General features: G+C 46.0%; 1 pseudogene; it reads left to right on the top strand.

Moving 5' to 3' along the window:
* Positions 1–10,877: 10,877 nt before the first annotated feature.
* On the top strand, positions 10,878–12,867 carry LOC121405274 (annotated as a pseudogene).
* The last annotated feature ends 14,787 nt before the right edge of the window (positions 12,868–27,654 follow it).

Below are 27,654 nucleotides of genomic sequence, written 5' to 3'. Positions count from 1 at the left end.
CCCCATCAATCTTGCCCCCCTCACTATTGTTCGTCGATTCGGAAGTTGCATTCTAGAAGCGCAAGGTGCAATCCATGGTAGGGGCAGCACGGAGAATGGAAACTGCCGTTGGCAAGGAGAGGATGGGCGAACTCAGTGAGGAGGAGTTGAATGTGCGACAAAAGTTGCTAGCGGATCTGGTCGTTTCGTTCAACGAGCACCATAATGCCCTGGAGAAGATTGATCTCGATGAGATCGGCAGTCCCTTGAGGGAGGAGTTTGACGAATGCATGGTCATGCTGGAGATTAGCATGAAGCGGGAGTTGAACAAGCGACAGCCCACAAGTGCAGAGTCGGCCTCGCCTGCCGGAATTAAAGCCTGCCGAATTCAGTGGGGGTTACGCGCAATATGCCGCGTTTTGGGGCATGTTTGCCTCCATAATTGACAAGGATTCTGACCTTACCAATGTGGAGAAGCTGCAGCACCTACGATCCTGCCTGAAAGGACCAGCTCTAGACACTATCTCTTCGCTAGAATTCAGCCACGCCAGCTATCCCATCGCCCTAGACTTTCTTAACAAACGATTCAATAACAAGCGTTTAATATTTCAGGCACATGTCACCGACATTTTGGGTGTGCAGCGTATTGAGACCTCGTCTGTGTCCCAGCTCCGGTCATTGTCAGATACTGTAAATGCCAATCTGCGGGCCTTGCAGAGTGTGGGGACAAAGGACCAGATTGCTGACTGCATTCTGATACATAGCCTGCCACAGAAAGTGGACAGCGCCACACAAGCCAAGTGGGAGGAATGCTCGTCAATGGATAGCATACCCACAAGCCAGCCATTTACCGCTTTTCTGGAGCAAAGATGCCAAAGAGGTTAGAGACTCAGGAGCACGCTAAGGACATGTACACTAATAGCAATCGGAAACACTGCCTAGTTGCAACTACCTTCAAGGCGATTGCCTGCGCGCTCTGCGGCGATACCGGACATTCGATGTATCGATGTTCTCAGTTCAGCAACCTTTCGACTTCGGCTCCAGGAAGCTAAGAAGCTATCGCTATGCACCAACTGCCTCCGATCAGGCCATTAGCAAGGTGAATGTCGTTCACGATCCTGCCTAGTATGTGGTGCTAAGCATCACACACTTCTTCATTTCGAGTCTCAGTCCTACACTTCTCAAGCCATTCTGCCTCAACTCTTCAAATCAACATCGACTCCACGAATTCACGCATACCCTCTGTCGGTGAACATGCCGTAACATCGTCAGCCTCGTCGCTTTTAGCCCAGAGTCATCGACGGGACGCCGTGATTTTGCCCACTGCCATAATCAGCGTGAGGAGTCGCTCTGGGATGTTGATTCCTAGCCGTGCCCTGCTCGATTCTGGATCGCAGGTGCATTTCGTCACTTCTCGTCTGGCTCAACAGTTGCAGCTACAGAAGAAAGACTCGGAAGTTTCCGTTTCTGGTCTAGGCGAGTCGTGTGCCATATCCGAAGGATGCTGCGTTGATATCCAACTGGAATCACACGCGTCCAACTATGCTGCGACCATTACGGCACTTATTGCTCCAACTATTACGGGTAACCAACCCAACGGTATCCTCGACATTAATCGCTGGAACATGCCCTTCAACATACCTCTGGCGGATCAGAAGTTTTACCAGCCCCAGCCAGTTGATATTCTGATTGGAGCGGCTCTGTTCTTCGAGCTTCTATGCGCTGGCAATATCAAGTATCAATATCACGTCTTCAGGAGACCAGACTGGGATGGATAGTTGCAGGAGAGGTTTCTCCGTCTCTCAAGGCAGCTACACTTTCTGCTTCTCTATTTTCAGTTAGCTCATCTGAAGTGGCTCTCGCTCGACCCAGCATAGGGTCAGACATAAAGTCCAGAGTAGCGGTCCTGAAGACGGTGCTGAAGACAACAACAGTGCTGCCAAAGAAGGATGTTAAAAACCAGTGCTCTTCAACGGGGGGAGTATGTTCGGCTAAGCGCTGGCCCATGGCAGCACAATGAGCAGTTGACCATATGTAACATCTATTAGTGTAAAGTCTCTCTTTATTACCGTTTTGTTTGCTTTGCTTATGCTCTATCTGGTGCTTTGCTCTCTGTCGGCGTTCGTCAGCCGCTGTGGGGGAGGCTCGTCAGAGAAAGCAGAAGACACTTCAAATTCGATCATCACCGTAGTTAAACTAAACCTAACATAAACATATCAACTTCAACAGTCTTGAACCGGCCCCCGCGTCTTCAATCGACCCATCGTTAACTCTCGATATCAAATCCGCACACCTTTCTCTAGTTTTGGATAATACATATATATTAAATTAAGTACAATAAATTGTGAATATATTCACTGAACAATCATCGTCTCTTAAATAATCTTGCAAAACAACGCTACTGAAGAAGCTCAGTAGCTTGTTCTATTTCTATTGCTCTTTTGCTGGGAATATATGAGATGTCAGTATTATTTAGTGATGTTTGCTTTGAGCTTACGAAGGTGGGTGTTTGGTTTGTGATTGGGTTGAATATGAAGTGTATTTGTTTTTGGGGGTTGAGTCCGCAGAAGCGTCGGATGTTACTCTAAATTATTTTTTGAGGGCTGCCGGCTGAAATTTTGGTGGTGAAATTGTTGATGCTTAGTCTTTTAGCTTGTTTTAGTGTAAGTCTAAATAGTGCATTTGCTTTTTTGTACTGCAGGATGTTTTTTGTAGATATGAAACTTTTTAGCTCATTCCATCTTTTCCTTTTTGGTCGTCTCTCAATTGCTTAAGATTGTTGTTCCCCCATGGTATAATACGTGGTTTTCTCGTCATATCTGTTTGAGGTATTGCCTTGTGAGTGCTGGAGTGCTTGTGTATTGTTGCCGTTTCTTGGTTTATGTTTGTGCTTGGTTGTCGTTGTGCGAAGTATTCTTCTGATAGTTTCGAAAATTTGTGCCAGTTTGCTTTCTCGGTTATGAAAATAGGCTTACGTCGAATGAGTTGTAAATTCGTTGTGTTGGAGGTGAAGCGGTTTATTATTATGGGGAAGTGGTCGCTGCCAACAAGATTATCTTCTGTGTGCTGTCGATATGAAGTCTTCGGCTGCTGAAATTTAGGTCAATGTTTGTTAGTGTATTATGCTGAAGTGTGTTGTTTACATATTGTTTAGTAGGATGTTGTTCGATTGTTTTATAAATTTCTCCAGTATCTTGCCTCTAGAATTGTAACCATACAAGCCAACAGTGAGCCAGTGAAGATGAAAAAAAATCATACGAAGACAGACAGACTAGGAAAACTAGAAAAAAGAAAGACTAGAAAAGGACACAGCCTAATAAATTGTCCCTAGGTTAGGTTAGGTTAGGGCCGTAGTTGGAGAGAGGGGTAAATCCCCTCACCCCAACTCACTTGGTCCTGCTACAGGATCGTTGTGATGCCGCATGGGCCGTGGTGTAGTGGCTTGTATTTGGCCAATATCCCTGGTCTGATTTCGGACAGGTCCGAAATGTCGCTGAGGAAAGGACCCCCAAGAAACCGTAGCCTACGGCTTCCCAGGGCCGGACAGTGACAGAAGAAGTGGGGGACCGACACCTCCTCCTCCTCGTCCATGCAGCTTCTACAGAAGTCGTTATGAGGGATTGACAGTCTGGCAGCGTGTGTGCCGATCTGCCAGTGTGATGGCTCGGATGACGGTAGAGACTCTGCTGAGTATGTAGAGCCTTTCCGAGCGTTTCTTCGATCGACTTGGCCAGATCGATCTGGAAGTTTTACAGGTGATGATTTGCTGCCATCGTCTGTCGGCAATAAGCTCGAAGGCTACGTGCGTTAGTAGCCTACACGTAGCCAAAGGCATCGCTACTTGCTTCTTCTCCGGTAGGAGAGGTGTGGTAGTACCTTGCCTGGCTAGTTCGTCGGCATCATTCCAGTGGATATATCTGTGTCAAGGAACCCATATTAGGGAGAGATCTAAATGCTCTGCGGTCTCATTAAGAGACCTGCGGCATATGTTGACAATCGTTGAGTTCGACGATATTGAGCCAAGTGCTCTGAGAGCAGCTTGGCTGTCTGAGAAGACGCACACTGAGTGTCTGTCTAAAGAAAGTTTGGAGACGATAGAAATGGCCTCTTTTATTGCTTCAACCTCCGCTTGGAACACACTACAGTGATCCGGGGGTCTGAAACAATGACTAATGTTGAGGTCGTTACAGTAGACGCCACCACCCACACGGCCGTCTAACTTTGAGCCATCAGTGTATATGTGGATCGCATTTGCGGGTCCAGGTTTTCCCTTCTCCCTGTCCTCCCTGACTGGGATTATTACCTGGAAGGGCGTCGAGAGCTTGTATACAGTTATCTATCCCCTCCGATAGTTGCGGGAGTCTCGTCAAGATTCCCGAGTGTACAAATGTTTGGGTTCAAAAGTTTGGGTTCTCTCATTCTGAGAGCGGAAAGAGTTGCCACCTTTTTCTCGATGAGTTCTACAGGGAGAAGGTACAACATGGTATCGAGGGCTTCGCTCGGGGTTGTGCGTAGTCCGCCCGTTATACAAGTTTTCTTGTCCAGTGCTAGCCACCACACAACCACTCCATACATTAGGATTGGTCGTATGATGGAGGTATATAGCCGCACTATATACGGGGTCATTCCCCATTTTAGTCCGATGGTTTTTCTGCACGTATAGAGGGCCACAGTGGCCCTATCCTCTATGCTCAGTTTCCAATCGAGTTTCCTATCGAGGATCAGACCAAGATACTTGGCATTATTGCTAAAAACTAGCGCTTCCCCACAGAGTTTTGGGTCAGTCACTGTCAGTCAGAGTCAGTGTCGGAATCTTGAACTTCCTGGTGAAGGGTACTAGTTCTGTTTTAGACGGGTTAACACCTAGCCCGCATTTGTCTGCCCACTGGGACAGTTTTATGAGAGTGCTTGTCATGCACTCGCATAGGGTCTGTGTCCCTCTATAGGAGGGGCGAGAGGACTCCGCCCTGCGGCGTACCTTTTGCTGACAAACCTGGTGGAAGTTGACGCCCCCAGTGACGCCCCCCTCAACGGTCCTGTATTGAAGCATCTGATCGATGGGACTCACCGTCCGGGAATCAGTCCCCAGGTCCGTCAGTGCACCCGTGATGGCGGTCGGGATGATGTAAGTCAAAGCGCCTTCTATGTTAAGGAAGGCCAGCAATGTGTATTCCTTACAGTTAAGGGACGTTTCAATGATCGATGTGATCGCGTGTAGGGCCGTCTCGGTGGATCTTCCTTTCCGATAGGCGTACTGAGAATCAGAGATTAGATTGTGTGGAATACTCGCCATGAGATGCAGCCCTAAAAGCCGTTCCATCGTCTTTAAAATTAAGGACGAAAGACTTATTGGTATGAAATCTTTGGGGGCAGTGTGCGAGGGTTTACCTGCCTTGGGTATGAAAACACTTTGGTCTGAAGCCGTGTGTCTGGGATTTGTCTGTGAGAGAAAATTCCCTCGTAAATCTGTTTGAGCCAGTTTATGGCCCTTTGTCCGGCGTGAATCAGTTGGGCTGGGATGATAGCATGTATTCCAGACCTTAGGACTTAAAGCTTTTAATTGCACCGGATATGTTCTCCTGACCTAGTAGGTTTGGAATGGATCCTGAGGCAACAGAAGGAGTAGTTTGTAGTTTGGTCTGTTTACAACGCAGCCTGGGAAGTTTGTGTTGAGGTGAAGGTTTAGCGATTCATTGCTGGACGTCGTCCATGACTTCAGCAAACGATCTGTTCGCCGGGTTGGTTTTCGCCCGCTTGGCTTGCTGGGCTTGGCCTGCCTGTATAGCGGTATCCTCCGCTGAGCGTTGGGATCCGGGATTATCGAGCTGGCCCATAGCCTCTGCTCCAACCCTTTTTCCGTGGACTTGAAATCCGTGTCGTCGTTCGACAGGCTGAAAGCAGCGCGCCTCCTGTCTTGGTAGGACGGCTTCTTTCCCTGCGGTGCAGAACCTCCGCCTGCCGAGGTTGACGGGGGTTCCCCGGTCACAGGGCGCTTTCCAGCCGCTACTACGCTCTGCTTGGCAGACACCCCGATAATCGGTTTGCCCCCGGTGCCCCCTGACGTGGATGGCCCCGATTGGAGCCCTCCTCGCATCGGTAGCTGCTAGAAGACGGCGGACCGACTGAGTCTCCTTCCCCGTCTTCTTAAGATCTGGTTTCCCAGGCGTTGATATAGAGGGATTGGCTTGTCCTTCCGGTACTTTAGGAGGAGTACCGAGCTCCTTTATGTTATTTGGCTTAATATTTGTAATTGAAATGTTTGTTCCCACGAGTAGGCGGGAAGGGGATAGTCACCCGAGGCATATCCCGCTTGCCCCGGGAAGCCTAATTTAAACTGAAGGTCGGCCGGTATCCAGAGTTCGCATATAGAGCACCGAGCTCCCCCTCGGCCACGCATCCATTAGCATATCCTGTTTCACCGTGGATTGGGGTAATTTCACTACGAGAGTTTTCCTCTTCGCCCGACTACAATTAGCCAGCATCCGAGGCAGAGACTTGACCGTACCAGGACCTGTTTCAGGCCGCCCCCACGAGGAGAGTATAGTCGCACTTCCACCGGTGTGTACAGTACAGATCCCCCCGTATGCTAGGACCAGGAGCAAGGCCGCATCGGATCAGGGCAAGCCCTAGACCGAGGCACCTTTACCCCCAGTTCTAGTGTACAGCTATGGCAAGACAGCGCTTCATCCGCTAGTCCCCTTGTATCACCTGAATGTCTGACGGCCATTACGAGTATCTAAGGATGGAAGGTTTATTAAAAGCAATCTACTAGGGTAAGGTGTAATTTGCACAACACCATGACTGAAAGCTATTGAGATCGGATTGCATACATTATTACTCGAGGGTTTGTTAATAATGAAAGCAGGTCATTAATAAAGAGTGTGAAAAGTAGGGGGCCTAGATGGCTGTCTGTGGTACTCCAGAAGTAACCTTAATAGGTGAAGAGAAGGAGTTTTTGAAGAGGACTCTTTGAGACCTAGAACGAAGGCAGCTAGAAATCTATCTCAAATAATATAAGGCCCTAAAAGGTCAAGTTTTTGAAGGGAATGGCTTACAGAGTTGAATGCTTTACTGAAATCAGTGTAAATAACATCCGTTAAAAGATAAAAGAGGCAAAATATTTTAAATTTTTAGTTTTTGATCGTCGCTTTATAAATCCGTGTTGAGCTGGAGATATAAGTGATTTGCAGAGATGTTGCAAGTGCGGTGTTAAAATTTTTTCAAACATTTTAGGAATAGCGGATAACTTAGATATACTTCTATAATTATTTTCATCAAACTTGCTACCTTTTTTTATGGAGCGGAATAATAAAAGATTCCTTCCAGATTGGGGGAAGCATGAAGAATTAATGGATATGGGGAATAGTTTAAGCAGGGGTCCACACAGAGCGTCGGTACAGTACCAGTGTACACAGCCGGGAACTCCGTCAGGACCTGGTGAAAACAACGGCTTAACTAGTCGAAGATCATGAAGTAGTGAGCTTTCATTAAATACGGGGCTGAAAATGCTGTCCGATTTTGGTAGACTGTATGGTTACGGCTGACCAGAGTAGCTTTAATGAGAATGGGTTGTTTGGAAAAATTTGGCAAAAAGATCGGCAATTGCCTGATCATTGTTTGCTGACATATTGAGAAAAGATAACGAGGATGGATGTACGGACGTTCTACGCTTACTATTTACGAAGCTGTAAAACTGTTTAGGGTCCTGTGAAAGCGTGTCCTGTATCCATATATCTCATTTTTATAGTATTGAGCGTTAAGAACGGAGAAATTTGACCGAGCTATTACATAGCAAGAAAGAGAAGAAGGAGAACCAACCTCTTCCAATTTGTTATAAAGTCTTCAATTTAATTTTTTTAGACTGGACAACTCTTTGTTAAACCAAGAAGTCTTCCCAGATCTAATCGGACAAGAAAGTGAGACTCAAGAATCACAAAGTGTGTCACATTGTGATATGTTTGCGCCTTTCATACGTCAGTGCACAAGTAGGGCCAATAAGCTCCGTAACTTTGGCTGTACGAAATCAGCAGACACGTTCAAAACGCCTATCTGCTCAATCCGATACAGTAGGTCCAATATCTACTAACACTTTGAATGTAGGATGGTAGGACTCCTCAGATATAACACTAGTAAACACTAGAATTAGGCTTCGGCCCAAAATATAGATTCTTATAGATCTCGGGGTTTAAAAATGTTTAACGAATTATGGTTTTTTTTTTTTGGTGTAGTTTTTTTTTAAAGAATTTTTTAAAATCTGGTATTTTTGTTGTTGTTTTTATTCAGAGGTAGTGCTTCTATTTTTCTCATAACTTAAGTATCTGGTGCATAGAACTTTGCAGTTCTGAAAAGCTGACAAACGCAGCTATAAATCCGACCCAGACCCTTTGTATCTGCAGCTTAACGCCTGGAAGATATTAAGCTTTCAAATTCAAATTTTTTTATTTTCTGTGGTATTTTTTTTTCGAAATTTTAACACCTATCCCGCCCATTGGGACAGTTTCATGAGAGTGCTTGTCATGCACTCGCATAGGGTCTGTGGAAATTTCTCAGAGAATGCTATGGCAACATCATCAGCGTACGCCACCACGTGACAAGCACCAGCTCTATTTCCGCAGCAGTTCTTTTACTGCTACGTTCTATAGGAGGGGCGAGAGGACTCCGCCCTGCGGCGGATAAATAAACATAAACCAGCTTGGATCAAAACCGGATATATACTTCGAGAGTGTAGGAACCAGCTTGCGACAACCGATTGGACTACTATTACTACTACATTGTCTACTATAACTTAAAGCATTACTGGATAGACATGAACACATTAACCATGGGGACTACAAAAATCGGGCACTTATGTACACAGCTTACACAATATTTTTTGTTCATTTTTTCCATATTTTAGGTTTAGTTAACGAATTTTAGCTCCAAAGTCTCTCCATAGATTTTAATGAGCGATACCTTAAACGACCAAATTAATGCACCTATACACATAAAAATAGAAGATACAGGATATAATTTTTTTTCGACTTTTCCTGAGTTTTTAAAGTCAAAATTTCGTAAAAAATACCGCACAAAAATCATCATTTTTGCATTTCAATGCTTTATATTTCCCAGACGGTAAGCTGTAATCACAAAGTGCTTGGGCTTAACTTCTAGCTGTTTTAATTATCTTTTCAAAATAGCAAAGTTCTTTACAACCAGACGTAAGATACTAGAGCTATGTGAAAAAAACATGCGCTACCTCTGAAAAAAGCTTTAAAAAAAAATACCAGACTTCAAAAATTCTTCAAAAAAAAGTACTGCCATAGAAAAAAAACCATAATTCTTTAAAAAAATTTAAATCCCCATATCTATCAGAAAAAGTCGGTTTGGATCCTTGAGGAAAAAAAAAGTTCGATTTTGTCGAGTAGTGTTATGTAGGATCTTCCAAATAAATCCAAATTCCAAATCGGGAACAATACTCCAGATGAACGGTTAAATGTCAAAAAGTCGGGGTCACCAAATGTACGAATCAAATGAATCTGTTGATGTAGATTCTGGTGATTGTCAATATGAAAATCGTATGCTGAAATATAAATGTGTATGCCACCGGTTCATGTACCAGTAACAAAATATCGCCGCAATCGGTACTTGAACAAATTGGGCTTCGGAGATGTGAATACGTCAGAGTTTTCTTTCGTACTGATTTTATTCGGTAAAACGCGAGGTATATATACAATTTCTATTAGTACAGTTTCTGTTTACTTAGGATCATAGGCTTGTTTAATTAGTTCTAAGTATAAGTAGGTATGAAAACATGCTATATTTATTTATGACTTAACAATGATTACAAATTTCACTGCATAGGTCCGGGTCCAAAGGTCCGTGGGTCAGGTCTAAGATAATTGTATGACTGTCGTAAACGATTATCATGCAGATGGTGTGACATTTTACCACTGCAGATCATCTCGAATGTAATTTATGACTGTATTATCAATATAACAAGATTATGTGCATGCATGTGCATACACGTGCATCCAGCTGTCTCTTGGATATTTATTTAGGTCAGCGGTGCATATCTCATATTTATTGGATTATTTTGAGAATATTTATTTAGTATGCTGAGAATTCATACTACCTTATAACAAACATAAATTTAGGTCTAACCATACGGTTTGATGTTTAAATCTAAATCGTACATACATGTACCATTTAGATTCTACATCTCCTCCGCTAGAGGTTGCTCGCGCACTGAACACGGCAGAATGTGCGAGCGAGAAAGAGATAGGTAGCGGGTCTTTGGCAGGAGGGGGCGGAAGAACCAACAGAAAATTAATTTCTTCATTCTGGCTATAATTATGATCCTATCTAATTCAGATTCGGCAATCTGGTAGATATGGTCATTCTCTACGATACTGTGTCCTTTGTAGGGGCGGGGCTAAATTTTGAAATACACTTGTAGCATTGTGATATCACATGAGTCTTGAAACAGAATTTGGTTGCTCTAGCTCTTATAGTCTCTGAGACGGACAGATGGACGGACGGACAGACAGACAGACATGGCTATATCTACTCGGCTATCGATGCTGATCAAGAGTATATATACTTTATGGGGTCGGGCAGTAAACAGCTTCAAATCCTACAAATCGCCTGGCCCGGACCAAGTCATTCCGGCTCAGTTGCAAAAAGCCGGGGATATGGCCATCAACTGGCTGCAAAGTATCTTCAGGAAGATACTGACAGTGGGAAAAATCCCCCGAGCTTGGTTAAAGGCTAAAATAGTCTTTATCCCCAAAGCAGGGAAACCCTCACACACAACCCCAAAAGACTTCAGACCAATAAGTCTATCGTCCTTTCTTCTCAAAACCTTTGAGAGACTAGTAGGGCTGCAGCTGAGGACAACTATAAATCCTCAGTGGCTGTCAGGCGCTCAACATGCCTACCGAAAAGGAAAATCCACGGAAACGGCACTCCATGAAGTAATCTCGGCGGTAGAGAAATCTCTACAAGTCAACGAATACTCCTTAATCGCTTTCCTAGACATTGAGGGAGCTTTTAACAACGTCATACCGGGAGCCATCACAGAGGCCCTGACTGACCTGGGAGTGGATCGTCACTTGATGATGCTCATAGATCAATTGCTCACATGCAGGACAGTGACATCATCAATGGGATCGTCCACTCAGTCTAGGTATGTCAACAGAGGCACCCCGCAAGGTGGTGTCCTGTCTCCCCTTCTATGGAACATAGCAGTCAATAAGATACTGTGTGACCTGGAAGGGGGGGCTGCAAGGTGGTAGCATACGCGGACGACGTTGCCATTATTTTCTCGGGAAAATTCCCTCAAACACTCTGCGATCTAATGACCGCAAAGCTCGCGCGACTCTCAGAATGGACAGAGTCGCGTGGACTGGGAATCAATCCCTCTAAAACGGAACTTGTATTGTTTACAACCAAATACAAAATCCCGTCCCTCAACCCCCCAATACTAAACGGATGTAGGCTCTCCTTCAGCGACAGTGCCAGTTACTTAGGGTTGGTAATTGACAAAAAACTTAGCTGGAACCTGAGCATCAAAGACAGAGTGAAGAAGGCTACGATAGCACTCTACACTTGCAAGAAAGCCATTGGGCTAAGATGGGGCATGAACCCAAGAATAGTCCAATGGATTTACCTGGCAATAGTCAGACCAATACTACTCTACGGAGTCGCAGTGTGGTGGCCAGCCCTATCGAAGGGGACCATCACTAAACAACTGGGCAAGGTGCAGCGCACTGCAGCCCTATGCATCAGTGGAGCTCTCAGCACAACACCAACGGATGCGCTAAATGCTATCCTATGCTTGCAGAGCCTTGACCTTGCAGGTAAGGAGCAGGCAGAAATGGCAGCAATCCGTCTTAGAGACTCTGACCAATGGGTGTCACATCACACCGGTCATGCGTCCATCCTAAATGGAAACAAAATCGTCCCCACAAAAACGGACTACTGCGTTTCGAGGGAGTATACAGATACCCCCTTCGAGACAATCATCCCTCACAGAAACATCTGGCTTGAGGGACCACCTGGTCCAAAGGGAGCCATTCGAATCTTTACTGATGGCTCAAAGCTGGACAACAAGGTCGGAGGAGGAATCTACTCCGAACAGCTGAACATAAGGCAGTCCTTCAGGCTCCCGGATCACTGCAGTGTCTTCCAAGCAGAAGTCATAGCGATCAAGGAGGCTTTGAGCTGTCTTCAGGAAATAGCCCCTGCGGCAACTCATATAAATATCTATAGTGATAGCCAAGCTGCGATCAAATCGCTGAATGCGATAACATCAAGCTCGGCCACCGTGGCAAATCTCTTCATGAGATGGCTTATCAGTTCGTCATCAGCCTAATATGGGTCCCGGGTCATCAGGACATTGAAGGCAACTGCATAGCGGACGAGCTGGCCAGAGCTGGCACAACAATCCCCCTTCTCCATGATAAGGAGGATATTCGTATGCCAATGGCCACCTGCAAGCTCAAAATAAAAGAACACTTTAAGCGATTAATAAATGACAGATGGCAAACCGTGTCACTATGTCGCATAACTCGGCAAACATGGCCTAACATCAATAAGAAGCGCACCGATGAGCTTTGCAAACTCAGTAGGAGTAGGTGCAGCTCAGTCATACGCTCTCTCACGGGACACTGGCTAATAGGCACACATGCAAGCAGGCTGGGCGCCCCATATAACGACTTCTGTCGAAGCTGTAGAGATGAGGACGAGGAGGAGACTGTGGAACACCTGTTCTGCTCCTGTCCGGCTCTCAGTAGAAGGAGACTGCAATACTTGGGCGCTCCTTTTCTAACTGACATTTCGGACATGTCTACAATCAGTCCCAGACGGATCGCAGGCTTCATAAGGGCATCCGGATGGGATAATGGATAACATAGGGTCTCACGAGGGAGAAGGGAACGTAATATGCGGTATCACAACGGGCCGAAACCGGCCTAGGTGTGTCGGGTCTCTGACAATCCCGACAGCCGCTTCAACCTAACCTAACCTATGGGGTCGGAAACGTTTCCTTCTCTGCGTTGCACACATCGTAACTTTTTTCTATCGATATTGCGATATTTTTTTTTAAAAAATCTTTGTTTGGTTTGAAAATGGAAATATTTTAGTTAAATATGCTATCGTTTTGGCAATCGCGTTATATTATGCCCAAAACAAAACAAAAAATCGGTGAATTAAGAACAACCGACATTGCTATCGATTAATGGGACTTCGCACTTTGTTGTTGCTTAGATTTATTTTGGTGACGTTAAATTTGGGACATTTAAAAATAAATTTATTAAATATATTAGGATATACGAAATTTAATTTTTAATTATATAACTATAAACTTAAAACATCAGCGGAGCGGTTTTTTTTTATTCCCGCTCATATAAGTTTTTATTTAGGTGCTATGGGCAATTCGTTTTGAAATAGCGATCTCTATAGCAACCGGTTTCAAATCGTAAACATCTTGCGATTTACGAAAACCGGAGCGCGAATTTTCGCGCTTTGACTGTCAAATCGTAACTTTTTGCGATTTGCGATAACCGGAGCATGGCTGATAATGCCACCATACTCCCATCAGCTGAAAGTATGTTTGTGCTATAGGGTGCAATAGGGTGTGCCGAAAGTACCAAACTAAAACCGGAGCCTGCCTGTATAATAATGTGTTTCTGTAGGAAATATTATTGACCAAAAATAAATGCATTTATAATTAAAAATAACATTACCATAAGAATGTCCTCTTAAATAAGCTCCTACGTCATCCCCAGTTTGGAAAGTTAGTTCGGGCTGATTAGAATTTGGCACATCATCTGAGAAGCCTTCGCTGCAAGGATTCTTTTATTATTTTTTATAATTAAATATAACATTACAATAAGAATGTCCTTTAAAAGAAGTTCCTATGTTATGCCGAGTTTGGAAAGTTCGTTCAGGCTGATAAGAATTTGGCACATCATCTGAGAAGCCTGCGCTGCAGGAATTATTTTCTTATTTTTTTCCCCTTGTAGCTCTTTGATGGCCAGCCGTATCGAAAATTTTTCTTAAGTTTAACTTAGATACTTGTTGAACTCAATTCATATATTTGTTTTTTTGACAGCTATTGCTGCCAGGGACTGAAAGTTGCCAGACAAGCCGAGTAAATGTTTTTGTTTGTCGCGTACGAACTGGGATGTTTTTTACTTTGAAATTATAAAAGTACAGCTTCGAAAAGTCAATTATTTAATATCATATAAGAAAAAAATTAAAACCAATTGTTTTGGTATGATAATATTAATAAAACTGAGTAATAAACCCTAGGGTAATTTTATATTTGAAGGTGTCAACCATAGCTAAGTTATCACCCCTAAAGCCTAGTACTCAGATCCATAAACTGTTTGCCAGCAAAAAAATGTCATATATTCTTCGAGTGGCCAGTGGTGTGTACTGCATTCCGAACGGTTACACTGCTCAGACCGCTGCTTGGTTTTGTTTAAAGTTAATAAAATGCATTTCTTCGGCTGGGGCCGCTCTTCCCTAGGCATATCCTGGGCTCCCCAACATTTTATTGGAAAATGTGTCTGACTATCAGCAGCAGCAGATGGCGACGCCTCCCGTGCCGGACACCGTGAAGAAAAAATGTTTTGAAAACAATATTGGTTTTATATTTATGAAAATTAATAAAAATAATAAATTATAATATCCATTTAATTGTCATTCATATAATACTGCATTAACTAGATTCTATTTGTCTTCATAATTAAAATATTTCATTTGGTTTTTGGTTCTCTTTTTGCAATATTTGCTTCGTGTTTGCTGGCAAAATATATCAAATTGATATAATATTCGAGGTGGGTCTAAACATACCAAAAAAAAAGGCAAATACTTCGGATACTTTTCCAGTATATACCGACCTTTTTTTTTGTTGATCTAAGTACTGCCTTCCGTACAGAGCCTAGAAAACAGTTTTTGCCGTAAAAAATTTCTTATTGGTTTCATACGAATATCGACCCTGATACTGTTCGCGAGGTGTTTTTTTTTCGATTTGAGTACTAGGCTTTAGCAACCTTAGTTCGAATTTGGTTTGTGCAAATGCTAAAAAATTAAATGGCTCGGAATTCTGTGTCACCGCTGAAATTTTAGGCGGAATTGCTGTCAGCTGATTCCAATTCCGCTAGAGATTTCTGTGGCACCCCTGATACAGGGGTAGTATGCAAAAAATTAAAATTGCGTACGTCTCTGTAGCTAAAACAATACAATCTAAACAAATTTTAACATGTAACATGTAACCTTGTGCAAAATTTGGCTCTTGACATACGATACTTTCGCGGAAATGTGTCGATAGGTTCCTCGAATATTTCGTTACCAAAGTTTAGAAGCGCAAACTGTGGTTCGGAGCGGTCTTCTAGACAGATTTAAGAGACTAGCTTAATGACAGTTGTTTAAGCAGGATGGTGTCTCAGGGGAGTCCGACAGATAAAGTGCCAAGATAAAAGAATGCTGGACCAAGTTCTTCGAGATATATTTCAGTTGTAGGCCGTCCGTTTGCAAAAGCAAAAGTAAGCTGCCGGCGGCTGTCGAAAAAATGCTCATAAGCGTACTTAGGGTTGTAAAAGCGGATTCATAGTGAAGTAAAGTAAACTGCCGGCGACTGTCGGCAGCGAGAGCGGGAGCATGGTGAGTATGCAGGGATCAGAGCCGTCGGAAGGACGTTGATGCTCCGATTTTGGATCAAGGAGGTTGCTGATGGAGCGGGGATTCCTATGTCGGGCGGCTCTCATGAAGACGAGGGCGCCGATCGGCGCCTTATACTGAAGATGAAGACGGCGGTGCCGCAGAAGAGCTAGATGGGCGCCGATTCCGGTTCCGGTTACACAATTTACACCGATCACCGCTTCGGCAATCCTGGCCGGAGTGGTGGTGAGCCAGGCAATGTGCAATAGCTGAAGTGGAGGTCAGCTTGGAGCCTCCTTTCGAAATCCAGGCGGAGAAAGCGGCGGCATTTCCGTAGAGGATGGATATCAGAGCAGACTCGGCATTGGTAGGACTTAGTACCTCGGGAACGTCTGCTCTCCACGGTGCGGTCGAAACGGGATCGAGCAGCCATGTCTGTATGTGGAAGGCTAGGGCGAAATGAAAAAGTCGAAAAAGCATTAGAAGTGAGCTTGGAACGGATTACGGGCACATTTGGGACATTGGAAGCTTCTCTGGAAATTTGACACGAAAAGGATGCAACTTGATGGCTCGCCGTATCGGACACGGGACCAGTGAGCACCCATCCGAAAATGGTTTCTTGGCCGAGAAGAGCTCAGCATGACCGATGGTAGGATATCGGCTCCAATCAGGACATCGATTGGTGAGCTCTCGAAGAATGTAGGATCCGACAATGGAAGACTCGGCAGATCTTTCAATAAACTTGGCGAGATAGGATGCAACGGAAGATTCTTTGCCAATTCCGGGATAACATAGGCCGAAGCGTTTAATCGTAAACCCGGCCTTGTTGGGGAGCGCATGGAAACTTGACAGAGCTTATCGGAATGAGCGGATACTGTCTGATTGTGTCTGAATACGTTGGAATGGCAATTGAATCGTGTTGAAAAGGCGTTCCGTAATGAACGTTGCCTCGGAGCCCGAGTCGATCAGAGCGCGGGCTCGGAAATTTTTCCCAAGGTGGCAAATATTAATAATTGCCGTGCCTAGAAGGACAGAGCTTGTGCCGGAGGCGAAATACGTCTGAACGTTAGGATGAGGTTCGGAAGAGCTTGAATCTTCTGCGGACGGTACCGGTCGATCGACGTCTGGCCAAGCTGTGGAATTGGGTACGGATGTGGAATTGGGTACGGATGTGGAATTGGGTATGGATGTGGAATTGGGTACGGATGTGGAATGTAACTCGCTGGATGGTGGATTGCCACGATGCAGAAGCGTGTGGTGGCGTCCTCCACAAGTGTTGCAATTGTTGGAGCTTTGACATTCTCGTAGCAAATGGCCTTTTGCGATCCAATTTAAGCAGAGCTGCCTTTGCTTTATGCACGTGCTCTTGATCGAATTCACGTTGTTATGGAACGAGTGCGCCGTCCTTGGAACAGGACTGCCTTGGGAACGGAACGGATTGGACTGGCTGCTGGAGGATGGCGAATCCTGACTGCCTTTGGCGGGTGGCGGATTCAGATCGCCTTGGGGAAGTGGAATGGTCGCTCTCGACCAGTCAGCCTCGGCCTCGGCCTCGGCCTCTACAGTCAGGTATCGCTGAGTGAGGAAGGAGTCGATTTCCTTCTTTTTGTCCGTGACGGACGCAGCCCACAAAGCCCGGCTCAATTTCGGCAATTTGGATGCACAGATGGTTATCAGTTTTTTTTTTTTTGTATTCAGTTCTTTATTAATGCTACACTTAAATTAAATTAAAGATTTTAGGGTCTCATACAGTGTTTGGGTAATAATAGGGCAAGGCTACGCGGTACTGCCGCAAAGCATTGCTTCGCACACCCGTTCCGTCTCATTCCGCTCGCACTCTCCTTTCCCTCTCTCCTTTCCCTCTCCGCAGCCCGAAGTTTCCGCAATATTGTTGCGGCAAACTTGGCCTTTGCGTCCCATGCATTAGGATCCGCTACCATGTGTGGAACGAGGTGTTCGACGCTTATACCGAGCACCTAGCTCCTCCTCTAACAGGCCGCTCTCTTGCTCGAAGCGATGGCACTCGAAGAAGACGTGGTGGGCGTCCTTCTCGATGGCGCGGCCACAAGCTGGACACCAATCCTCCGATTCTTGGCCAAACTGCGTCAGGTACGACCTGAAGCAGCCGAGTCCGCTCAGCAGCTGTGTGAGGTGGAAGTCCAACTCGCCGTGCTTCCGCTCCATCCAGACCTTGATGTCTGGAATGAGACTATGCGTCCAGCGTCCTTTGGTCGAGCAGTACCATTGTCTCTGCCATCTCGCGATGCTCCCCATCCTAGACATTGCCTTCGCTGCTCTCGTAGGAGGATTGTGGGTGCCCGTTTGGGCCAGCTCGTTCAGCTCCACCTTTTCCCTCACTTGTTCCACTATTGGGACATGACGAGTGCGGCGTCGTCGGATATCGTCCTGAACGCACAGGCGATCCTAGTCGCGCATAGGCGTTGTGTTGCCTCGACTCCTCGCATATAGCTTGTCACCTTCGTCGCTTTGGACCACACTGGGGCAGCATACAAGATCTGGGAAGAAACAACGCTAGCGATTAGTTTCTTCCTTGCCTGTTTTGGTCCCCTGGTGTTTAGCAGGATTTTTTAGCGCCCGTTGGGATGTGACGTCATGTCCACCACCCGACACTTTGGCTCTCTCCACCTTCTTCCTACTGCTGATCAGCACAGCCTCGGTTTTTGGGCAGCTAGCTGAAGCCCCACTATGGCCAGTCACGACTCCACGGCTCGTATTGCCTCGGTTGCTGCTGCTTCCACCGCTTCCAGGTGCTTTGCCACCACTACGATGACCAAATTATCGGTAAACCAATTATCGTCGTGTTCTCTGGCAGGTGTAGTAGCAGGACACCGTCGTACATCGTGCTCCACAGGAGCGGCCCAAGTACCGACCCCTGAGGAACCATGATGGTAAGTGATGGTTGTAACTTTTTCGATGGCATCCAGCGTCGATCTTCTTTTACGGAATCCATACTGGTTGGTCAATAGGCCGCCGGCATCCTCTATGGCATCGCTTAGCCTGCGCGCAATAAGCTTCTCGAGCATCTTCCCCGAGTTGTCCAGAACACAAATTGGTCGGTACGAGGAAGTATCACCTGGTGGTTTTCCTGGCTTATTAAGCAGAAGCAGCTTCTGCATCTTACATCGATTGGGGAACGCTCGTTCCTCGAGGCAGTTGTTAAAAATAGCTGAGAAAGCTGCTGGCTGTAACGCGAGTGCCAGTTTTAACGCTCTGTTCGGAATTGCGTACGGACCTGGGGCTTTTTTGCTGGGCAGGCTCCTCCCAACCTTTAAGACCACAGCTTCCGTGATTACTGCGATTTTGGTTAGCGGCGCGTCACTTTCTGGGGGCCTTTTGGCTCTTTGCGGGGCGCTTGGAAACAGAGTGCGGACTATCGCTTCGGGCTATCCGGGTTCCGTTGGCGCCTTACTTCCGGCGCTGAGCCGCTTCAATACGATCTTGTAGGCCCTGCACCAGGGATCTTGCTCCACTGTGTCGCAAAATTTGAGAAAACATTCCCGCTTGTTGCCTCGGATCGCGTTTTTTAGCGCTTTCTTGGCAGTCCTGTACTCCTCGTGGGATGCTTCGAATCGATATGTGCGCCTCGCCCTCTGCATCGCTCGGCTGGCCATCAGGCACCTTGTGCGAAGTCCAGCGATCTCTGCATTCCACCAGACGATTGGCTCGTAATGCCGCGCGAACGGCTTGCGCCGTCTCATACTTGCGTCACAGGCCTCCTCCATTCTCGTGGCGAGCTAATTGGCCAACTCGTTGGCACTTTCACCGCGGTAAGCCTCCAACCTTTGGAGGCTTTGCGCCAGCGCACTAAGGCTGAGTGTGTCCTCCCTGTACGCCTTGACCTGGCTGACTGGTCGACTGGATCTGGGATGCTCGCCAATGGTGCATACGATCGCTTCGTGCTCGCTTCCGGTATACACACCGCCTATTCACCACCTGGCATTGCGCAGAAGCGAGGGGCTCGTAAACGTAAGGTCGATAATGGACCCTGCTCCTGTCCTGCAAAAGGTCTGCTTGGAGCCCTCGTTCAGCAAGGCTAGGTCCAGTGATGCGAACGTTTCGAGCAGCGTTCGGCCTCTTGCGTTGGTGACCTGGCTACCCCATTCGTGTGCCAACGCGTTGAAGTCCCATGCGATTAGAACGGGACCGCGGCTCCTTGCATCGTTTGCAATGTCCTCGATGCTCCGGCGGAATTCCTCAAGGGATAGACTGGGCACTAGGTAACAGCTGTATACCCACAAGCTTCGTCGTTTACTTGATACGACATCTTGCTTGGCGAGGGGACACTGTCGGCTTCCCGCTTGGTGACCTCTGTCCTCGCGGCCTTGGTCGGCGCAGACGAAGAATTTTGCCTTATTTAGGCAGGTTGCTATCTTGCGGCCCCTGTCGCCACAGCGTATGCAGCATCCCGTACGGTCCACTTCACTCTGGCATTTGGGCGCGATGTGCCCGATCTCCAGACACTTGTAGTACCTTGGCCTCGAATCACTTTCCTTGATTCTGCACATCGTCCACACCACCTTAATCTTGCCTTTGCCCAGGACCACTTCGGCGTCCTTACTCAGCAGTCAAATTACGGCCGACTGGGTATCCCTGTAGGATGGGCGCAAGCTTCTCACGGTCACCGAGTTGGCATCTACGGAAAACTGGTCCGCAAGAGCCTTGGTGAGGTCCTCCGCACGCACAAGTGGGTCCAGGTCGCTGATCACTAGCGTTCTCGCCCTCGATTCTTCCGAGAGGGTTCGCACTGCCACTACTCCCTCCAGTACCGTGTCCAGTCTCTCCTTTATCGAGGCTGCACTTGAAACATCGCCTCTGTTGAGCTCAAGAAGCAAGTTGCCATTTGCTGTGCGGCGAACCTTGTTGACGCTTTTGATCAGGTCCTGCAGCTGGCCGTCGTCTCTACGGGTGACCAAAGATAGAACCTCGCTGTTGGTTCTACAATTAGCCTCGACAATCAGAGCGTCAGGTCGGTGTGGTTTCCGATCTCGCTTCTTTGGACTGGCCTTTTTCCAGTCTGTGTGCTCGCCACTGCCTGGGATTGCGCTTTTTACGGCTCGTTCCGCTGGGTTCGAACTAGTGGACTGCACGTTGGTTCTTTTTCCCTTATTCTTCCTCTCGGGCTTGGTCGCTGCTTCCAAGCCGGAAAGGGGGACCTCGCGGCTAAGCCGACGCCATGGGTCCGTTTGTGTGGCGCTGTCCCGTTTGTGGCAGGAGGGGGTCTGCAGCTTCCTGTCCGCTCCTTTTGCCTTCTTTCGCCTGCAGGAGGGGCACTCTGTGGTCTCCGCTGACGTCCTCGGGAGAGTACCGTAGCGCGATTTTTTTAGTGCAGCGCACGCACATGTTTTTGTAAACATGTCCCTCATTATCATGTTTATGTGTCGCTTTTCCTTCGGGCGGCTGAGCAGCGTGTCGAGTAGAGTTCCCAACTCCGCTAGCATGTCGGCGCAGGAGTTATCCCGGTCTGACCTAGTTTTTTTTGCCGGCGCAGTCCTCTGCACTTCTGTCGGACTATTATGGTCCCTTGCCCGCTTGGGCGTGTCCTGCCCGTCCTCCGGTGCTGCATGGACTGCAACGCATTAATTGGAGGGTGCTGGGGTCGTGGCTGCGTTTAGGACTGGAGATCGTGCGATCCTTGAGCTCCTCCTGAATGCCGCTGCAGTCTCCGTCTCTTCTTTTCTGTTTGTCAGGATCGTGCTCAAACTTGGAGCATTACCGTGCGTTGCTTGGCACACGGGCGCCCTCTGGGCGGGGAATCGAAGCTCGCAGCGCCTCCTGTCGGGAGGATCGGCCCGGTGGGAGCTGCCGGACCTTGCGGTTTGCACGTTAGCCAACACTGGTTTGCAGATGATTATGCGATCAGATGACGTGACCTGCTCAATATTGTGGGGGCAGCCACATTTGGTCGCAGAGAGAGGCTTCTGGACGCATATTGACAGTAGAAGAGAAAATCACACAAAAACAATTTCTCCTCTCCCCCCCTGTCCACGGGCATCCAACCGGACCACTGGACACAGAAGAGCCCGTCCCAGGGATACCCTGGGCGTCCCGCCATGCGTGAGTGATCCGGTCGTCATTGTAGCACCATCCATCGATAATTTTTCGTACCCTGCAGGTAGCGCCGCAGCGCAGCAGCGGAGCCCCACTCGGAGAGCCGGCGCATCACGTCCGCGCCCCACGCCTGTCAACTTTCCGAGATGGTCATCAGTAGGCTGTCCCAATTGTCAGCACAGCCGTGGGAAACTGCAAGAGCGTTTAGAACCCCTTGAATCGCACTTTGAAGTTCTTTTAAAGCACGACTGCACTCGGAAGTAACGCGGGGCAAGAAGAGGAGGATGTTAATTTGGTTGGTCACCAGAAGCCGATTATTTTCATATCAGATACGGAGAGCATACCATGCGGACTCGAAGCCATTATTAGTAAGGGGGGAAATCTCTACGATGGCCTTTGGATCGCCCCTGGTCTTTTCGGTGAGGTACAGCTTCTCTACAGGAGACAATATAGGATTGTTGATCACGACCGCAGTGAACAGATCACGGAATGTAGGCCATGTAGGAGAAAATGTAGGAGAAACCTGAGAAAACCTCAATGTTTACGGGAGGCAGTCAACAGCCGCCCTGTTGGACTGGCTGTGCAGGAGGATGGACTGTGGTTGTGGCCAGCTGAGCATTGAGGTAACTGATGCACTGTTCGAATGCCCCATAGCATTCGCCGTACGCTTCACGGATCCACGTCAGCCGAAGCAGGCCTTGTACTCGGCCTCGACGTCCGTCCACATGTTAAAGAAAATCTTTAGGGGAGAGTTCCCAAACAATGAGTCACCTTGTAAGGACCTATCTCAGGCTGGGATAGGCGTCAGTCTGTCCAGGGTCCTGAACTACAAGTTATTTATAATTCGCAAGACTTTATTGGGAAAACCAGGAACTCTGCTAGCAACTGAAATAGAATGGCTAGCGGATCACAACACTTTTTTGGTTTCTTCGACGTTTTAATTTGTTTCTTTATTAATTCGTGTTCTTATGTTACTCGGTGACTGATTGTCCGCGACGTGTATATTCTCCCGATCGACTGCCGATTGACTATGGCTGATGGACTGCCTATCGACTCGAAAGCGAAGTCGAAAGTTAACTGCCGATTTGCGATCTGCTGGCGAACTCCAAGTGAACTCCTAGTGAACTGCAGGGAGAACTCAGATATATATAGCGTTTTCTCTTTCTTGATAGAGCCAGTGCTGCTATGTATGGGACATTGCTCCGAGCCTGGCTCGGGTTTCGCTTTACGGGTTGATCGGCACTTTTCCATGCTATTGCAGAACTGGGTTATTTGCGGATGGAAGAATGGAGGAAATCAGTCATCACAATGATCCATAAAGCCGGAAAAGACAAGTCCAAGCCATCATCATATAGACCTATCAGCCTACTGCCTTGCCTATCAAAGATATTTGAAAAGCTGCTCCTGAATCGTATCAAACAACACCTACACACCAACGGTGCCATCCCGACTCACCAATTTGGATTTCCCGAAAAACACGGAATCATTGAACAAGTAAATCGTATAACCTCTGGACACGGAACACTTATCATCTCATCTCGTGGCCTTAGAAAAATGGCTAGCAGACTGGCGGATACATGCAAATGAGCAAAAGTTCAAGCATGTCACCTTTACGTTAAACAGACAAATTTGCCCTCCATTATGTCTGAACAATATCAACATTCCACAAACCACCGAAGTAACATACCTTGGTGTTCATCTGGATACAAGGCTAACTTGGCGTAAACACATCGAAGCGAAGAGAAGTATACTTAAATTTAAAGCTAGTAATCTACATTGGCTAATAAACACCCGTTCACCACTAAAACTGGAGTAAAAAGTACTTTTGTTCAATGCAGTTCTAAAACCCATCTGGACAAACGGCTCCGAGCTATGGGGAAATGCTTACGTTAGTAATTTAGAAATAATCCAGAGAGCTCAATCGAAGATACTAAGAACTATCACTGGGGCACCATGGTACATACGGAATGAAAATATCCATAAAGACTTAAATGTAGGATCAGTTAAAGACGAAATTGCCAACGTGAAAGCAAAGTACCAGGCCAAGCTTCAAGCCCATCCTAATAGACTTGCGCAGTCTTTAACTTGGCACACTAGCCATACATGACTCCGGCGAAGAGACCTCCCCACCCAGCAATAATACTTAGCTAGGGACGTACTCTAAGTAATTAAGAGTATTTAATTAAATAAATATATTAGGCTAAGATTTGTATACTTGTCGTAAGTCTCTAATAGGGAAGATTCGATATGGTATTTGTTTAGATAATTTTATATTTTTAGATAATTTACTATGCGCTAAGAATATAATCGGAAAGACACAAAAAAAACAAATATTTGTTATCAAAATTGTTTTTAATGATGGCGGAAAAATAAAAGTGGAAATTATAAGACGTGGATGCCATTATTTAATTATTTATTTAATTAAGGTTGCTTGAAAATGCAAGGTAATCACGTGAGTTGATATTGTTTGGATATGCGCAAGGGTCGGTTACGATAACGATAGTTTTTGGATTGGGCCACCTCTAACTCCCGAAAAAAACCCCGACACACCAAATTTACAATTGGCAATATAAAAGGCCAAATAATTACTGAAAATGCGCCGTACCTTGGTCGCTAGTAATTTATGTGGAAACTGGAGAACGGTTAATAGACTTTTCACACTGGCGACCATCCACCATCCATTACTGGGGCGGTCCGTAAGGTTTTGCCGTTCTGAAAATTTCCCAGTTATTTCACCATCCATCTGGGATGTTCCTTATTCGCACGTTTCTGCGCGGTATTTTTTCGATAAAAAAAATACAAATACAAATTTGACATTCACAACGAAAAAGGTCCATTCACTACGAAAATGTAAACAAAGACAGACAGGAAATTGGTAAAAAAAAAAACAGCATAACATCTGATATGTCAGAATTGTATCAGGCACAGAGCTCGGTTTGTGGACTAACCTCTGGGATCCTCTCATTTATGAATGCTCTACAAAACTCATTGCACACGCTATGGGCTGACAGCCATCCGACTATTCTGTACTCAGAAAATTAGCCCAAGGTATACGGTTACACAAAACTTAGCTTTAAAAACGTCTCGTTTTTTTCGAGTACATCTTTCTCCCCAAACATAGAAGATATATTTGAATTTAAAAGATTGATTGGATGTAGTAGAAGCAGGCAGAAATGACGAAAACCTTTCTGGCTTCCGTGTTTTCAAAACAGGTATCCATTCTATTATCTCATCCTCGTCAAAGTTGTCCTCATCCCCATCATCTATGTCCAGTAAAATGATTAGCTTGTGCAAGAATATGTTTTGCTGTTGAATCACATTCACAACCACAGCAATGTTATTTATATTCATTTTAATTATAAATGTTTACAAATTTTCACCGCACGCAATTGTGTATTTGTTTCTCATGGATGATGGATGGTGTCAGTGTGAATCGGTGCTTCACATCTTTCAAAAATTCCCACCGTTCTACCGGGATGGGCTCAGTGTGCAGAGGGCATAAGGTGTTGCGGCGATCGCGAAGTGTGTCTGGATTGCATGAATTGCTCGGAATCAAGGAATTTATATTAAATATGTGTCAGTATGCGCGGAGTATGTTGGTTAGTATGGAGTGCGCCATTTAGATACGGTGAGAGGTATTTATATACAAGGAGTGGTATTTTTTTTGTGTGTAATTATGTTATGTATGTAAATAGTTGGCAATACGGATATGTTGCAGCCAACTATGGAAATAAATATATATATTTAGAAATAAAAACACTTAATGAATGTTGGGGTGGATTATTTGCACTCGGAGTGTGCCACTGTGTATGTGGGTGGGTGTGTGTGTGTGGGTGTGGGTGGGTACTGTCTTCTGGAATGCACATGTAGAATGTACGTAGTCATGTGCGTATATTTTTGTGGAATTAGGTATATCAGCTGCGGACTATTGTGCAGCTGGATCTTTCTGAATTTTAAATTTAATTATTTTCACAATTCATGCACAGAAAAAAACGAGAAGGAACGTGTGAGTCGCTTCTAAAGACGCGACTCTACTTATACCCGTACTCAGTATTTACATTTTTGAACATATGATTTTTTAGAATTTTAGCATTAAAAAAAAATGTTACATTTTACATTTGTTTGCTACATCTGTTATCTACATCTACATATATTATGTATATACTACATCTAACATGTAGATAATACATGTACCATTTAGATTCTACATCTCCTCCACTAGGGGTTGCTCGCGCACTGAACGCGGCAGAGTGTGCGAGCGAGATGGAAAATGAGTTGTGTTGTCGTTGCCTGGAGGGGGCAGGGGAAGCAACTGAAAATTAATTTCGTCATTCTGGCTATAATTATGATCCGATCTGATTCAGATTCGGCAATCTGGTAGATATGGGCATTCTCTCATTTTATCGTATCTTTAAAATTGTGCCTGCCACAGATTTTCGTCCTTTGTGGGGGCGGAAGGAGGCGGGGCGAAATACACTTGTAGCAGTATATGGAAACCAAATTTGGTCACCCTAACTCTTATAGTCTCTGTGATCCAGGCGCTCAACAAGACGGACGGACGGACGGACAGACAGACATGGCTATATCGACTCGGCTATTGATGCTGATCAAGAATACATATACTTTATGGGGTCGGACAATTTTCCTTCTCTGCGTTACACACATCCACTTTTACCACAAATCTAATATACCCCTTAACTCTTTTTTGAGTTCGGGTATATAAAAGACGGTAGACGGAATTGAAGAACTACCGTAGCACTGGTAGTTGGAGTTGAAGGAACGGAGAACGGCCGGAATCGCCGATAATATGGCGGTTTCGGAATGAGAAGCGACAAAGAAAACGGATGGCACAGTAGGAAGGAATAAGTACTTATTTAAGAATATATATATGTACCTATATCGCGGAACTCGGACTTTTGCAGAAATTGGGAAGACAAATCGCAAATGGCATCGATTTGTGGCAAACGAAAGTCGTACTTATCTTGAGATCCTCTTGTGGTGAAGTTGCTGCGCCAATGCTAGAAGGCTAGATTTTCCTTATAGGGAAGGCGAAGGCTCCAAGGGCCTATGTTTTAGCAAAAGGGCGTCTCAGGGGGGTCCCACAGATAAGGTCCCAAGATAAAAACGGTAGGGGCAAATTTCTCCAATGTATATTTAAGTTGTATCAATTTATTCTATCGCGTGCAAAGAAGCCGGCCGTTTGCTTAGGGTTGTAAAAACGGATTCATAGTGAAGTAAAGTAAGCTGCCGGCGGCTGTTGGCAGCGAGAGCGGGAAAGTGGTGAGTATGAGCGCGTCACAGGAGGGAAAATGCTCATTAGCGTGAGAGCGAGAGCGAGGGCAACAGCTTGCGTAGCTGGAACGCTAACAGAGCGGTGTGGCTGGAATGCCCACAGAGCTGTTTCCCTGCCAGCGCCGTCCCCACTCTGAACAGGGAGAAAAGCTCGAAAAAGTGTTGACCGTTGAAGCAAAGGTCAGGGTCAAAACGCACTCATGCAACATTTTCTCGAAAGAAAACCATCCTATGCTTCAGTGACCACGCTTTCTGCAAATGCCTGCTCATGATAGAGTCAACTACATAAAGCAACCAAAGTTGTGTATGAACTGCTTCGCTAGAGGGCACCAAATTAAAGATTGCACAAGTCAATAGATTTGTTTTAAGTGCAAACATCGACACCACACGCTTTTGCACCGTGGTAACCCTCCTCCAGAGCCTTCTCCAAAAGTTCCCTCCAATCCAAACCCTACTCAAGACATACAGTCCGCTTCATTCTCCAATGTCCAAAGCTATTACATAGCGAACATACAAGGTGTTCTATTAGACACGGCTATTATAAAAATATGCCACTTGGGCGCTAGTTTTAAAGCACGTGCATTGATCGATTCTAGATTGGAAGCAACGTTCATCTCCGAACGCCTGTTCAGAATAATCAAGCTTCCCAACCAGTTCAGGTTCAAGTAA

The sequence above is a fragment of the Drosophila obscura genome, unplaced genomic scaffold (genome assembly GCF_018151105.1).
Source record: "Drosophila obscura isolate BZ-5 IFL unplaced genomic scaffold, ASM1815110v1 contig_9, whole genome shotgun sequence".
Taxonomy (NCBI): Eukaryota; Metazoa; Arthropoda; class Insecta; order Diptera; family Drosophilidae; genus Drosophila; species Drosophila obscura.
This window is presented reverse-complemented; position numbering and strand designations above follow the sequence as displayed.